The sequence below is a fragment of the Phasianus colchicus genome, chromosome 1, assembly GCF_987193195.1.
Source record: "Phasianus colchicus chromosome 1, bPhaCol1.hap1.1, whole genome shotgun sequence".
NCBI lineage: Eukaryota > Metazoa > Chordata > Aves > Galliformes > Phasianidae > Phasianus > Phasianus colchicus.
Genome location: NC_143436.1, coordinates 21,409,858 through 21,426,186, shown reverse-complemented (window position 1 = coordinate 21,426,186; position 16,329 = coordinate 21,409,858). Strand labels below are relative to the sequence as shown.

At 44.2% G+C, this 16,329-nt stretch overlaps 1 protein-coding gene across 6 annotated transcripts in view; it reads left to right on the top strand.

The window, feature by feature from the left end:
• The first annotated feature begins 934 nt into the window (after window positions 1-934).
• PLXNB2 (plexin B2) overlaps window positions 935-16,329 on the top strand; it is a 250,023-nt gene continuing 234,628 nt past the window's right edge. For 2 of the 6 annotated variants that reach the window (XM_031614983.2, XM_090136755.1), the window contains exons 1-2: window positions 935-1,073; window positions 9,217-9,319. The gene's annotated coding sequence lies outside the window, so the exon portion shown is untranslated. Of the gene's footprint in view, window positions 1,074-1,408; window positions 1,486-9,216; window positions 9,320-16,329 lie in introns of those variants that run through there. The other 4 variants (XM_031614992.2, XM_090136750.1, XM_090136751.1 and 1 more) reach the window with 4 other exon arrangements.

The window sequence follows — 16,329 nt, the reverse complement described above, 5'->3', positions numbered from 1 at the left end:
AGGAAGCCCAATGCACACAGCATTTAATGAGGCTGGGCTCCAAGTGCCAACGGCAGCTCATTAATTACTCCCTGCACCTCCTTGTTCCACGTCTGACTGATGGAAAGCCACCAGCCAAGTCCAAACAATTACCTAAAGCTCATGTTAGCCATCCTCCTAAAACATCCCTCTTTTACGATAGACCATCCCTACGTTACTTAGAGTCAAGACAAACTTGACAGCTGAGTGCAGAGCAGATCCTGATGCCGAAGCAACGAAGCAATGAGCTTAAATACCGGCTCTCGTTTGTGCGTTTCTAGGGGAGAAAAGGAGAAGTGCCTAAGAGGGAGAAAAGTCCTTCAGATACTGTGGTCGCCCAGAGTTTACCTGAGCGGGATAAACCCGCGGTATTTTCAGTTCACTACAGACGTTGCCTGTGACATACGCCGGGCTCCCAACGACGGGACAGGGAGAACGGTGAACTCCAGAGCCCCGCAGCAGCTCTCCCTGCTCCGAGAGGCGGCAATTACTGCTCCTACACATTCAGGAGCTTCTCCAACACAGCGCCGGAACGCGCCGGTTACCCCAAGGCCAAGGAAAAGCAAGGAGACCCCCCGCAGCCCCGCCGCCAGGCACGGCCCCGGCAGGACCGCCGCCCCGCTCCAGGCCCCGCGGCAGCCCGGAGCTCGGCTCCCGGCGCCGGAGCGGCGACCCCGGCACGGCCCGGTCCGGTCCCGGCTCCCTGCGACGCCGCGCTCGGCCGCGGCTCGAGGCTCCCGGCGGCTCCCGGCCCCACGGGGGAGCCCCCTGGCCGCGCCTGGCCGGCGGGCGGAACAATGAGAAGAGGGGAAGGCAAAGGGAGAAAGTGCGACTGCTTCCTCCCGCCGGCCCTCCGCCTGGTTCTGCCTGCAGGAGACAGCGGAGCCTGACCAGGGGCAGGGGGTGGAGAGAGCAGGAGGAGGAGGAGGAGGAAGAGGACGGAGGGAGGGAGCGAGGGAAGGAGGGACGAACGGGAGCCTCTCTCCTTCCCTGGGCTGTTTTTTCAGTTTCCTGTCTCGCATTGTGCTCACAGCGGATATGTGCTGCGCCTACAGGTGTGTCCCCTCCTCGCAGCTTTTCTCCGGCTCCCCGCCGTAGGCTTCGGCTGTCGGGGGGCGGCGGTGGATCGCGACCGCCATGTGACGATCGATCGATCGATCCCTCTCGGGGCGCTTCTCTCTGCTCTCTCGCTGCCTTCCCTCCCTCCCTCCCTCTCTCTCTCTCTCTTCTTCTCTTCTCCCTCCCTTCTCTCTCCCTCCCTCCTCTCTCCGAGGTGGCCGCTGCCGCTGCCGCCTCCGCGCTGACTCTGGCGAGGCGGCGGCGGGGCCCGCCGGGAGCAGGGGCGGCCGCCGGGGGGCTGCCGGAGCGCCTCCGCCCAGCGCCGCCCGCCCCGCGCTGCCGGGAGCCGCCTCCGAGCCGAGCGTCCGCGCCGCGGGCTGCCTCCGCCGGCGCCTGCACCTGTTGAAGGTAACGCAGCCCCTTCCCTGCCTCTGCGCGCCGGGCCGGGGGCGAGCTGCCCGTTCTGCCCCCCGCCTGCAGCCGCCGATCGCGGGCGCTGCAACTTCACCCTTCCCCGCCGCGGGCAGGGCGGAGGGACGGGGACGCCTGGGGTTGGTTACGGGGCTTCCGAACCGCGGCTCCGCGCTCCCGGCGTGGTTCCTCCGCCGCCGTGCAGGCGTTGCGGCCCCCCGCTGCCGCTCCCCGCTGCCGGCTGTCCCGGTGCCCGCCGAGCACCCGCTCTCCGCCCGGGTTTCGCAACGCTCGGTGCGGTGCGGCCCCGGCCCCGCGTTCCGCCCCTCGCACCGCCGGCTCCAGCTCGGGAGCTCAGCCGCGTTTTGTTTGTGTCTCGTCGCGGAGGCAGCTTTAAACTTTCTTTCCAAACTGTTAATTAGATATAGTGCGTTTCGCTCCTGGTTCGTGCCGGTGAACGAAAGTGCCGGCCCGAAACAGTTGTGACTCAAAGCATAGTTATTGGGGCAGTGCAGAGCACCTCTGCCGTTCCCTGTTGCGATGGGCTGTACCTGAGCGTGTGACTTTGTCTTCTGGGAGGCTGCAGTGGCGGTGCCACCCGGAGACAGAAGGCATCGGGAACAAATAACTGGGGTTCTTCCTGCCTTAGTCAGACCCGGGGTGAATGTACAGAGAATGAACCGCAAGTTTTTGGTGCCCAATTGGGAATAGCGTTGCCTTTGTTATCGGCGTGTTGCAAGGCTGCGGTCCCATCCCTATTGCTGCACTCACCATGGAATGAAAACTTGTTTGTGGAGGAACTTAGTGCTTTTGTAGCTAACGTTGTTGTTACCTTGAATGTGATGATTAACTTATTGAACACCAGAGGGAACTCTCAATAGGTAATTCATTCAAGAGCGATATATGCTTGTTCTGCTATTTATGTTCTCATTACAATGGAATCTAGAAGGAAGCTGGGGTCGGTAAGTAATGGGCTGCTGGCACGTACCTGGCATTACCCCGAGCTTTCCTTTTCTAGGGATGTCAGCCCCAAAGCTGGGCTGGAAATGCTTTCTCCTGCCTTTCCAAACCTTACGGTATGTAACCGGCTTTGGTGGAGCAGGGCTGCATACTGGATGTGGGCAGAGCAGCAGGGCGACCCGTTCCCTGTGCTCCGAGGAGTGAGCTCGGCACTCCGTACCCATCCTCCTGGGTCCTGCACACATCCCTCTGGTGCGGGGGCTGCTGCCTGCGTGGAAAGGCCAGAACAGAGCATGCTTCCAGCCAAAACAAAAGGGAGGAAGTCTGCTTCCGAGCCTGGCGTGGCTTGTCCCCGCTGCCTTGAATACTTGTGGTTTCCAAGCGTGGTGGGAACCGAGTCTGACTGAAGGCAGAATAGAAACTTCTCTTTTTAAAATGCTTTTACAGTGATCTGATATAACTGAGCAAAGCTGGTGTTGATCCAGCTAAACTTGATGCTGCTTTTAGTAGTAAAGTGAAGTCCAGACGTGCACCTGAAGCTTTGGATGCTCTTGATAAGCACTTTTAACAGTTCTGTTAACCAGATTTCTCTGATACTCCCGGGTTGCTGACAACATGGGAAGGATGGCATAATAACTACACTTGTGACTCTGACTTGTGCTCCAGGAGCTGAAGCATCCAGCTGTTCATCCTGTCCTTTTGCCAGAGGTTACTTTGCCATCCAGCCTTGTTTCCTATTGGAGCTCGAGTGTGCTAGTGTTTACAGCCTGGCACATGAATGTGAGCTGCACTGTATGGCTGTTCGTGCTAGAGCGTAATGTGGGGAAGTCCGGTAGCATGAAGCCTCCTGCTCATCTCCGTGCTGGCAGAGGGACAAGGCAGACAGCTGGGGTCAGCTAAATCGGGTGTGATCGAGAACTGGAGCCCAACAGCACTCACGTTCTTTGGAAATGGTGTTTTCCCTAGAAAATGTGACTCAGCTGAGCTACTTTCCTATCGATTCCCGTGGGGATCAGCAGCGGGAGGCAGGTCTGTGCAGGGGAGGCTGTGATGGTCTCGGTCATGGCACTCACCTTGCTGGGTTTCAGAAGGTAGCAGTGAGCAGCTTTCTTCTTCCCATCCTTCCTCCCACATGGATTCTGGGAATTGGCAGGAGAAAGGTGTGTTTTCCCTTCTCGCCAAATCGTGCTTTGTACATCTAACTGAAGAATCTACAGATATCAGTATATAAAATATCCTCACTAAGGGCACAGCCATTTGCTGCCTGAGTCTTCCTGCAGATATTATTGGAAGTGGCGTACAGGCTTTAAATAGCTTTCCAAAACTAGGGGCTGTTTGCTATGGGTGCATAAGCTCCCCAAATATAAATGTACATTTGAAGGGAGATTTCCTGGGAGTTGGGAGGTCCCTTCCAACACAAGACATTCTATGATTCTCTTCATGAATGCCTGTGAATAACAAAAATACCAGTGACCTGTTGGTAACATGTTTGAATTCTGGCTTGTTTTTAAGAAAACTGTTTGTACATATGTAGTTTTTTTAATGATGACATGATACTAATCGTTTATATTTCTGTAACACCTAGATTTTGAAATTTTGAATTCACTTTTAAAATGTTTATTGTATGAAGCACTGAATGAAGATATTTATTACACCAGTGCCACATTCTGACTATTGAATTACAACTGTAAAATTAAGGTAACGAGCTTAAATTAGGATTTGCAACTTTAAACTCTTGCCAGCAAGCAGTTAATGGCAACGTTAACTGCTACTAAAGTAATTGCTGCCATTTTTTTACTGTCATTTTGTTCTCACTTTCTTCCAGTCAGATTGTTCTTTAGACATATAATGAATATTCCCCAAAATAGCTTGGCATTGTCGCTTATGCAGTTCCTCATCAGAACCAATGTGATGATGAGCTAATGTGCACTTCATTAAACACACTTGATTTATGCAAATAAAAACTGTGGGGCCTTCTTTAAGTAAAGTTAGCACGTCTTAGTGAGATGAGAGTCTAAACAATTAAAAATTGAATTAAGTAAACAAACAACTCTAATGAAGCATTCCTTCTACTTTTTCGCCTTTGTCTTTTCAGCTCAGTAGTGGATATCTATTTTCCCTTTTCTTGCAGGCTTTCTCAACCAGTATGGAATCCTCAGTTTATAGTAAGAGAGGATCCTCTTCTGTTTAGATGGTTTCCATTAGAATTAAAAAAAAAAAAAAAAAAAAAAAGTAATCACTAGCTATAATAAAACCAGGTGCAACTAGAATTAGTCAAGTATTACTTGACTAGTTTTGTTTCAATAGGGGCCAGCTTGGATTTGATATTCATCTCTTAATTCTCATTTAAAAACCAACCAACAAACAAAAGCACTGCACATGTAACCTGAGTAAGGCGTTTAGATGGAGTCTCTTTTAGAAGTGCAATATTTAGACAGCAAGTCTTTAACCTCTTACTCCCTGCTTGGTCAAAACTTGCATAGACAAAGTAGAAATAAGGAAAGGAAGAAATAAGAAGTTGAGGATGGTCATTTTATGTACCCACCAGTGGCTTAGTATTACAGAGAAGCTCCCTAACTGTCCAGAAAATTGCCCAGGCTTGGCTTTAGAAGGAGGCTGTGAAGTCTGTGCCTGGGAAGATTCTAAAGAAACAGATGGACAGAGGAGGCTGAGGACACGTGCTTGCCCAAGCACTGGAGAGTTGGGACTTGTCCTTAGGCAGGTAATTCATGGGTATCTGTTAAAACTGAGCATTTCTTGGTTTCTGTCTCTATAGGAATAGATAGCTTTTGGATCTCTCTAAGCTTCTTTCTGTCTTGGATGTTGGAGGGAAGCCTCATAACTCCCTGAAGTGTCCATACCTAACAAAGATCAGCAACAACAGTTAAACACACCAAAGCCAAGCACCGAGCAACCAACCAAGCTCAATCACCCAGCTGCAGGCTGCTGCAGTGCAAGGCAGAGTTCAACCCCGGGAGTGTGTCAGCACAGCTGTGGTCACCACCACGTGCTCCTTGGGTTGTTGGGTTTCTCTTTGAAATCTAGCTTCTGGGAGCCAGTGCTGGCGCCGGGGCAGCTTGATGATTAGCTCCATGCTGAGTTCCCTGACAGTTGCCAGAGGACAGAGTTCACCCAGCACCTTACAAGGCGAAGCGCCCTGTAAGTGACTGTCCTCCACCTCTATGGGTAGCTGCCGAGCTTTTGTTTTCCTGGGCTGGTGCTAGATATGGACTCTTCCACCTCCTGCACATGGGCAAACAGCTTAGTTTGGTGCTGAAAGAACTGCAAACAGGAATTTTGCTTTATTCAGTCAAAATATGTTTTTAGAAAGTTGGATATCTAATTATAGCACTATTTCTACTGTTTTGCTGGCTTTTCTCAGTAACTGATATTGCTAATTTAGGGCCACAAGTAAAGAGTAGAGGCTTTTTGGTCATTTGCAGTGAATGGATTTTGTGTCGTGTGACAGCAGTCACTTTCTTTATGCTGCAGATATGTCATCTCTTTCTTTCTGCTAGAAGTTATTAAATCCTTCTCAATCCTACAACAAACTGGAAAGAAGTGGAGAAACTTTGCCACTCAGTCTGTCCTTCCTGTCTTTTGGTAGACCATCAAGAGTGTTCTGCTGCATGAAGTACATAGGAACTGCCAACGACCAACTTGACTTTAATTTTTTTTAAATAAAGTCCATGTGATTTTTAGCAGTTAAACTTAATTGTTACAGAACTTGCATTTTTTCGAAGAAAAAGATAAGTTGATGTTTATTGCTGAATAGATGTGGCTAGCATCTTTCTAGATAAGCTGGATTAGTTCTACGTGTCAGCTCAGTTTGAAGGGAATTCTCATAAACCCAACAGTAATCTTCCCGTGTCTAGAGATCATTAAGGTGATAGCTGAGTCTCCCAGGGCTCCTGGAAAAGTGACATAGAAATGAATTCTCACATTTCAAGCTTAACCTTCTGGCTATACTAACTGGTTGTGTTTTAAATATATAGAAATTCCCAGAGTATGCTCCTCACATCCTTTTCCCTGCAGCTTCTATATTGCTCAAGAAGAGACAGTACTTCTTCCTGACAGATGTATGTACCTATAATACACTTGTATATAAAGATACAGCACTTGCATTCCTATTTGTGTCGCTATTTAGAATTGAGGATGGAGCAATTATTTAATCCATGTAGGAAAATAATTATTATTCAAGTGTCTTCAGCCACAGAAAGTTAAGGATAGAAAAAAATGAAATATATTGATTTGGTAAAACAAGTGCTACTGAAATACAGAGTGAGATCTCCCAGAGTTCTATCTATTTTCCCTGAGTCAGAAGGGGCAGTTCAGTCAACTTTTTCTTGGACATCAGTGGGCATACATGGCAAATAAAAGTTACTTTCCTGAAGATAAGATACTTGGCTCACATTAGTAGGCTACAGTTTCCTTCAGCTCTTCATAGTTATTTAGTCAGTCCTTTCTCTTTAATGATTCTGGTTGTGTTCATTGTAACTGGAAGTTACAAGGTACGTTGTATCTCTCTTAAATGCACGAGAAGATCATTAATTTGTCATTCATTAATATGTTGGTGTGACGTGTTGAACTTGTGTGTTTTCTTCATTTAATCAATATGAGACAAATTGGTTGAGCAGTGAGCCTGTTGAATTTTATGGAGGAAAAAAAAAAAAAAAAAAAAAAAAGCAATAATTTAACTTCTTCAGGAAAGACAGAACTATCTTCAGAATGACAGAGCTGCTGGAGTGGGTCCAGAGCAGGGCCACAAAGATGGTCAGAGGGCTTGAGCACCTCTCCTAGGAAGAAAGGCTGAGGGAACTGGGCTTGTTCAGCTTGGAGAAGGGAAGGCTCTGGTGAGTCCTCGTTGAGGCCTTCCAGTGCTTGAAGGGAGCTTATAAGCAGGAGGGAGACCATCCTTTTATGTGGTCTGAGAGGAGAGGGGGAAATGGCTTTAAATTTAAAGAGGCAGATTTAGGTTAGATATTAGGGAGAAATTTTTAGTTAGAGAATGGTGAGGCACTGGAAACAAATTGTCCAGAGAAGCTGTGGATGCCCCATCCTGGAGACACTCAATCCCAGGTTGGATGGGGTCCTGGGCAGCCTGAGCTGCTGGGTGGCAGCCTGCCCATGGCAAGGGATTGGAACTAGATGGTCTCTAAGGTCTCTTTCAACCCAAGCTATTCTATGATTCAATTTCCAGCCTGGTGGGAGTGATAAGTATCTTAAAAGGAAAAAATGTTTTTTAAAAAAAAAAAAAAGAAAGAAAGAAAAAAGATTTTGTGTGCAATTTTGATTCAGGTCATCAGCAATGGAAACTTTTTCCCTTCTGAATTAACTGACAGTAAGTTCTAGGTGTGATCACAAGGCAGAAACAGAGATCTGCAGAGTGCAAATTGCAAACGTAAGAAACCAACCAAACCCTGTTGCTTCTTGGTTATTTTTTTTTTTCTTCCTGAACATGCTACATGAAGATATAGCTTGTATCTTGGTGACTTACTCCGACACAAAGTGTCCTTGTGAGTGCTCATAAGAAGTTTTTCAGGAGTCCATAACTCTACAGCTGCAAAGTGGATATTGTAGGTGAGCAGCATACATGTGCTGTGTGCTCCAAGTGTTGCCTTCTCCTGCCCACCCAAACTGGTGAGTTGAAAACCCAAAAGATTTCCTTTATATTGGCAACCCCACAACCCTGGTACACATTTACTTACTGCAGGGAGATGCCTTTAATGTTCATTAACGGATGGTCTCTTCTTTTGACATTTAGCAGTGGGAAGGTCTGCAAGCATTTCATAGTCCACTGTGCATTTGATGCAGTGTTCAGTAACACTAGTGAAAATGCAGAGCAATATCATTCTGGGTTTGTTGTTCAACATTTTCTTTTGGTTTGGTTTTTTGAGCATCAGCCATGGGACAGGTTGTAGTGTTGCCATGTTGCTCATTATTGCTACATGCTGTCCTACCCCATTCAGTGTTTCTATTTATTTTTGTATCTTTGCATCAATCAACCACATTAGCCTCTTTAATAACAACATGAACTCCTAGTGTGATGCTTGGTTATGTGTCTATGAGGACTTCTCTATCTTTTCTGGTTTCTTTACTTCTTAACTTCACAGTCCTCTGATTTGCAAACCTACTCACATTCCTTATTACTAGATAGATACATCTGCATTCAGATGTCTTAAGAGTGTTTTGGCTGGAATGAGCTCAGCTTGACAAATTATTGAGATAACTCTGTGTGATATCCTTTCTATTATTATTTACCATGCTACTAAACCATGTAATCCATTAATTTTATTGCAGAAGATGTGCTTATTTCCAGGCAGGCAATAAAACTAATAAGAGATATAGAGCATAATTCCAGTCTCTGTGAACTGCACAAGGAGTATTACAGTTGCTTTGTGATGTTATTCAGCAATGACAACTGTGAGATCTCTGATTTAACTGCTTTTTAATCTATTTGGCATGTATTTTTTGTATTCTGTTCTTAAAATCTGATTGATTTGATGTTTGTTGACACATTGTTAAGTCTTCACTTGCTGAATTCAGTGTGAAATCAATAGATTTCACCTGCCTTACTCTTCCTCCTTTTACGTTTATACAAATGACATGTTGGAAAATTCCTCATTTTCTTGAACTGCCAGTTACAAATGCCTTTTTGCTTAAGATACTAAGAAACCCACGGAGCACGTGATTTCTTTTCAGCTGTGCATGTTGTCCAGCCCCTTGTCTTATATTTTAACTAAAGCATCTTTTCTTCGTCTCTCCCAGCAGGAACAAGCACACGTCAAAAGGCGCTTTGTCCTGGCAGCTATTTGCACAGAAGCCTGAGGCAGTAGAGCTCCCTCTCGCTAGTGGTGGTCGTGCTGCTCAGGTGGGCTAAGGATTTGCTTGGATTGACATTTATATATATATTAATCTCTCTTTCTCCTTTCCAAGAGGTGTGTTGCTCACTTGAGGAAGAGGAGGTCCTCTTGTAGAGCTCTGCAGTGTGGTTGCTTGGGTGTGTCAAGAGAAGAGATGGCCATGGGGGGGTTTATTTGCTTTGGCTTTAGGTTGAAATGTGACCTCAAATTAAGTTTAATAATCTGCCAGGAGAATGTATTTACTTTACATTTCTGATTGATGCTCTCTGATTTCATAGTGATTTTTATGCATACTTTTATACCTTCTGGACCTATAGTGTAAAATGACATTAAGCAACTTGTGTGTGTGAGTCATCTCCAAGGTAACTTAGTTATCAAAACATAGTATCTCAGTTGCTCAGAGTAACACTTTCCACTTGTCTAATTGCACTTTGACAGTCTGCCTTGCTTATACTGCTGCTTTTCAAATTATTGTGTACAGGTGTGCTTGGCGAAAACTTCCCAATTTACTTTTCCCAGTTGTAGCAATTAGTTCTTATCTGTTCATTTTGATCCTCGGGCCTGTGAAATAAATAAGTACATTTTAGAAATGTAAACAGTATCCTTGAAACTAAACTCTTCATGCTATTTTCTCCTACTGATAATCTGAAGAGGCAGGCTGCGTTTTCTGTTGTTTGTGGCATAATTAGTCTACTTCAATTATACTTGAATGAGAGCTCTGATATCAGAAGAGAATTCAGTAGCATCAGAAACTTGGAGCTTTTTCATGAAGGAGCAGTGAGGACTAAGCTTGCTGGGAGAAGAAGAGGCTGTAAATTCATGGTTACGTACCTGCATTCCTTCCCTCCCTCTCAGAGTCTTTTCTATTTTACCCACATCTTTCATGTATAGTAATATGACAAGGTCATGTTGTTTGCTGCTGTGTCTCCTTCCAAAACTCTTCACTGTGCTAATAGCATTTGCCAGACCAAACAGGCCTGTTTGCTAGCATACACAAAGTCTGGGCTGCTTCGTGTGCAGCTGCTTTCGGTGCCAGAGTGCCATGTATATGATCTGCTGTATGCAGTGGAGTCTTGTAGGTTTCTTGACCGGTGACTCAATGGTTTCTGGTTTTGTTTTGCATTTAGCAGATAATTTCAGTTATCTGATTATTTTTTTTTTCCATTGCTGCTTTTTGATGAATTTTGCAGAATCCCAAGGTGAAAAATCCAATTTAATATGAGTATTTTTTCTTAGTATGTAAGTATGGCAAATGGATGCCACAGTGTTCTTTCTCAACCAGGAAGGATAAAGACCTGCTAGCTCTGTTATCTGTCCTGCTCCTCTCTCCAGAAGCCCCAATGCGAGAGGAGACCTGCATTCCCAGATTAACTGGCTTGAGCAGAGCCTTCTGCAAAGTACTTCTACTTCAAGCTCTCTGTACCCGTGAGGTGGCTTGGCACAGGGGGAGCTGTGGCAAATGGGTTATCAGCATGCATAGACCATCAGTTGGTGATATGGAGGCATCAGTGGCAGCTCTCCTGTAAGTTATTCCCACCGTCAGCGGCTGGTAACTGCTTGGATCTGCTACCACGACTGTTTTGTGAAGTGGACAGAAGAGCTGATCTGGCATTAAACTCTATTACATGTAGCTATTTTGTGGCTTTGAAGGAAGTTGTTTTAAAAGCCTGATTGCAACTCTGATGTGTTTTACAGCACGGCCACACCAAAACGTGCATCTTTGCAGTGTTGGATTGAGAAGCTGAAAGGATTAAAAAAAGAAGAAGAAAAAAAAAGACTATTAAAGACTCACTTTAACTGATATTTTTGCCAATTTCTTTGTGTTATCAAGCCACGGCTATGTCTGCTGCTGTCATCCTTTCCTGCTCATCTCCTTCTGGGTGGCCCTATTAGTCAGGGAAAAGGAGGCTTTTACGAACAAAGTTTGGGTGTTGAGTTTGTGTATTCAGTAACAGCAGTGCCCTTGTGTGGTTCACTTCCATTGGGAATAATACGAGGTGGCCTTAAATTGAATACAGTCATTTTGCATGGACCTTGCTAGGGCTTTTATTCTCAGTGGATGCTGTAAGCATGGTGTCTATACGCACTTTGTGGAGGAGTGTGAGAATAGGCCAGCTTTCTCAGTGCCCAGTGGTTTTCTTTTTTTAGCTAATGACCTCCTGTGCATTACCAGCACATGGACTGTGCTAGTAGTGTAGTGCAAACCATGCATGTAGTCATTTCCTTTTTCCTCTTACCTCCTTTTAGAAGACTTTGCTCTTGAATCTTGTAAATGGGGTGATAATTTCAAAGTAAACAACTTCCAGTTGTTTCTTGCCAACTTTTGCCCACAAGGTATGCAAAGTAAACAGAGCAGTTGGAAAATTAGTTTTGTACCTTCCCTCCTGCTAGAAAGCATCCCAGGATGTCTCTTGGCTCTTTTTAAAGTATGAGTGCAATGAGAATACGGAATTGTTACACCAAATTGCCCTTTAATATATGGAGCCATTGCACAGGTTATTCATATTCTTTGGGAAGCTTTAGGAAAACCTTCTAAAATGTGAGGCTTTTGAAAATCTCCCCAGTCCATGTATCGAATGTAGAGCTTTCATTGCTTCTGCAGTGAAAGAAAGTCGAAATATCAAGGATGAAGTGAAAGGAAATAAATATAAAAAATAAATAAAACGTGATTTTGAAGCAGATTTTGATGAAATATGAGAATTCTTAGTCCTCTTAGGCTCTTGGAGGTAACTGAAAAGAATTTCCAGGTTGCTTCTGGTTTTTTGTTTGATTTGAAAACTGTATCTCTCGTTGCTGGAATGGCAGGTACACAGCACTCACAGGGAGTGATACCTGTCATAGGATATGTATATGCATGGCCAAGCTCTGCCCTCCAACTGTTTTAATACAAGGAGGAGGTATTAAAAATTAATTTAAAAATATTTTAAAAGGGAGAAGATATTTTTTTAAAAAAATTGACTTTAAAAAGAATGTGTCTTTAAAATTGGACAAAGAAATGGTTAACACTTAATCTTCTCAGCTCCAGCCTAGGTATTGAACAGCCTCTGCCAATTGAGCAATAAGAAAATTTGTAAAATGTGAAAACTAGACCTGAGGTTATTGACCCCGAGGCTTGGCTATGAGGAGATGGCATATCTCTATAGATAAATATCCATTATGTGATACCCTCCAAATGAGAGAGGGCAAGTCCCATGTGTATAAGGCTTACAAGAATTCAAGTCAACAATCGAGTTATAATCTAATGAGGCCACAAGCACAAACATGACTTCAATTTAAGCTTACCCATGGAAAGCTGGAGGCACCTGTCCCAAAAGAAGCTCTTCATTAGTGACTTTACTCCCTTGGCGTGCTGCAAATGGCTCTATTGCAATAACCCCTACCATTTCTTCTTCACAGGTTTCTGACCCCTTCAGAAAAGTAGCCATATATATGGAGCGCACTCTATTTCTTTTCAGAAATAGGTTCTGTATTATATACAGGGATAAATAATATGCAATTATACATAATATATAACATAATTACAATTAATGTGTTTTTAAAGGAAAGTATGCTTTGGCGTGTGAAAACTTTCTCATCATGAGTAAAGATTTTGAAACTCACTGAAGGTTGGCTTGCTGGTTTTTTGTTAAATAGAAATTCCTTGAGTGACACAAACATTAACTCAAAACATCTGAAAGAATGTAACAGTTCTGTCTTCTTCTGGAATATTTCAGTTGTGCTCGTGCCAAATGCAGAGCAGTGAGCTCAGCTGCAAGGGCCTCATCTGGCTGTACTTGTAGTCCCTACAATGTATGAGCTGATTTATTAATTTTTTAGTACAGGTTTAATGTTAAGCTTTCATGCTTACCTGAAGGGAGAGGAAATATTACAATTAGAGCACATTTTTTAGTCATGTATATATCTATGAGCCACAAGGTAAGGATGATGTGTTCTTGCAATAATTTATTTTTAAGTAGCTATGCTTCAATAAAGCACGAGATCAAGCATTCCACACCACACAGTAACATTTCTTGCTCTTTAGTTCAAATAAACTGTAGCTCAACTGGCATATATATTTTTTCTAAGTGGAATTATGACTATCTACTTTGCAAACCTAAGAGAAATTAGGACATGATGTAGCCTTCTGCTTAGTCTATCCTCCAAGAAGCAGACGCTGCTTTGTGAGATTTGATTCAGCATCTGTTTTTTACCTGTGAATCCTTAATGAGGTTAAAACTATCCAGATAAATTCAATGCAAATATGATGCAGATGTTCCCAAACCCAGGAGATGAGCAGTCCTGAAGCTCTATAGTTGAGCTCCAGAGTCTGTCAGAGTAATCTCTTCAGTATGTGCCAGCTCCCATTCTCTGCCCGTTTTCTGAGGAATCGGTACTCAGTGAGACAGCCTGTATCTGCACAGCTTGTTTTGTGTGAAGCTTACCAGGTAGGCACCCAGGTCTGTTACTTTCTGAATGGCTGTTGTGAAAGGCTTTGTGATCAGATAGGAAGACAGAGTCTCATCTGTTTCTCTGTTGCAATTACAAGAGCTGCTTTTCTATATAGTCTGAAGACAAATCTTTTATAGGTGACATCTATGTTGGTGGTGGTGTTTTGTTTTTTGTTTTTTTTTTTCCACCTTGGTCTGATAAGGTTGTACATGCAAAAGTCTTAAGAATGTTTATGGTTTCTAATCTTCATTATAAATATCCGTGATCTTCAACAAGATGAACCAGTGTGCTTAGAAGCATAGAATCACAAGGTTGGAAACGACCTATAAGATCATCTAGTCCCAAACTTCAAACTGTATTGCTATTTACAGAGAAATAAGATTGCTTTCCTCAAGGGAACAGCTATCCAACGTTCAGAAAAGGTGGATTATCTAAAGTGTAGAGATTGGGATACCAAACCTTCTGTGTCAACCAGGCTGGGGGTACTCAAGGGAGAAACTCGCTTTCTCCTTCAGGTTTTTTTTGATTCTCTGTGATGACAAAAGAAGTACCGTGTGCCTTCTCCTTCACTTGGGCTGCGTGCTGTCCTGCAGCAGGTGGCCTGTTGGCTCTTATTCAGAGGGGGAAATTGCTGTCCTTTTACAGGAGAGTGAAATGAAGGGCAGGGCTATTCTTACTTGCCCAGGGTCAAAAGTGTAGATTTACTGCTCCGTGCTGGCAGACCCAGCAGTAGGGGAATCACTGGTCCTCAGGCCTTTGTGTTCAGAGATTCTCAAGAGTCTCCTCCTAGCTGAAGAATGACCCTCCGGTGGTGGTTTGGACCTATATTGTATGTAAATTGTGTAACTCCAGCTGATGAGAATGCGCTGAGATTACACTGTGTGTGTGCTTGTGCAATAATAATAAATTGTGAATCTGTAGAAGCAGGTCTGTTTAAAATAAATTATCACAACATCAATTATGAGCAGAGGATGTAAAGTAAATCCTTCACCAGTGTTCTCTGGTAGCTCTGCAAACATTTCGCTGTTCCTAGAATGCAGAATCATTCCTCCCTCCTGAAGAATACCAAATGCTTTTAATATTGACTGAGAGATTAAAAAAGACAACAACAACAGTGAAGTTTATAGTTCAGATCCTATTATTGCATTGAATAGCCATTAATATTGCTGCTGTGGGAAAGGCGGTAGGAAAGGAAGCTGAGCTGCTTAAACTGCAAACTTCAGAGCTTCTAAACTTTTAAAACACTCCTGCTGCTTCCTCCCATGTCAATACCAACTGCCATGCTCTGTTTGTATTTGGGATGTCAACTTGGGAAAAGATTTGATTTGGTGCTGCAGCACAGCTTGAGGAACCTGCTGTACAGAATATTAATATCTGATCTTGTTTCATTAATATCAATTTCAGACGTGCATTCCAAAGAGGGTTAGTATTAAGCTGGTTTTAATCACTGCAATATTCTGCAGATTTCTAGGCAGAACACACCAGCTGGTTTGCACTAAATTTTACGGTACAGGAGACGAGAAACAGGCTTTCTCAGGGGAAGGGGGGTGGCAGTGCAAGTTCTTATTGCACTGGGAAGTTCTCTGCACTGGCAATTGTCTTGCTTTCAAAGAGAGAACTGGTTTCAAATGCAAGGTTGGAAACCAGGGGGGTGTCTTTCTTTGGCTTTGCTCTCTCCTTGGTTTCTGACAACCCTGCTCAGATACTTTTTTGTCCTGGTCCCATCTTCTGTCTCTGGTCTCAACTCCTGTGCTTCCTTGCACTTGCCTGTCTCTGGTTTCATTCTGCAGTGGAAATGTGAGCTGGATTTGTGGGATGTCCCAGGGCCACCACCCCCTCCCTGCACACACCTAGTGCAGGAGGGGCTGTGCAGATGTTTGCTGAGTGTTGGAGCAGATGCTGCCAGGTCTCATCGCCTGGGAGGCCCTTGCAGATCTTTGCATCTGAAGCACAACACCAAATGAGATTATGAGACATTAGGGTGTTGGTGTTTGTTCTGTGGGTTTCTTTTTTAAGGGGGGGGAGGAGGAGGAGGTTGTTTTGTTTTTTGTTTTTTGCAATTCAAATAATACATCCTTTGAAGGAGTGAAAGAACCATATTCTTCTCTTCTTCTCCCCTCTTTCCACCACATAACCGGGCATAATTATACAGCAGCTATATTGTTTTACAAATGCTTCTATGCGTGAAATTAGTATGCTTCCAAAAAAAGCCCTAAAACTGAAAGACCCTGCAATGTTTGTTACAGCAAGTTAGGCCTGTGACACACTATCCTCTGAGAAATACTCCTGCACGGGATTTAGTTATCCAGTTCATCAACACGCATAATTTCTGCCACTATTCCCGGCTCTGAATCAAGATCCGATTTTGAAGATGTCTCCAGAAGAGTTTTATGTATTAAGCTGTACAAGAAGAAAAGGTTAAAATTTGTTGTTACAGCACTAGTGGAAATGTATAGCATAAATGTGCACTGCTTTAAAATATGAAAAATGGTGTCTTTTAAATATCAAAGGGATTAGTATTAATCCAGCACTTGTGATTTTCTTAAGTCACATTATTTGCATAATAATGCTCACCACCTGCTATATCTTC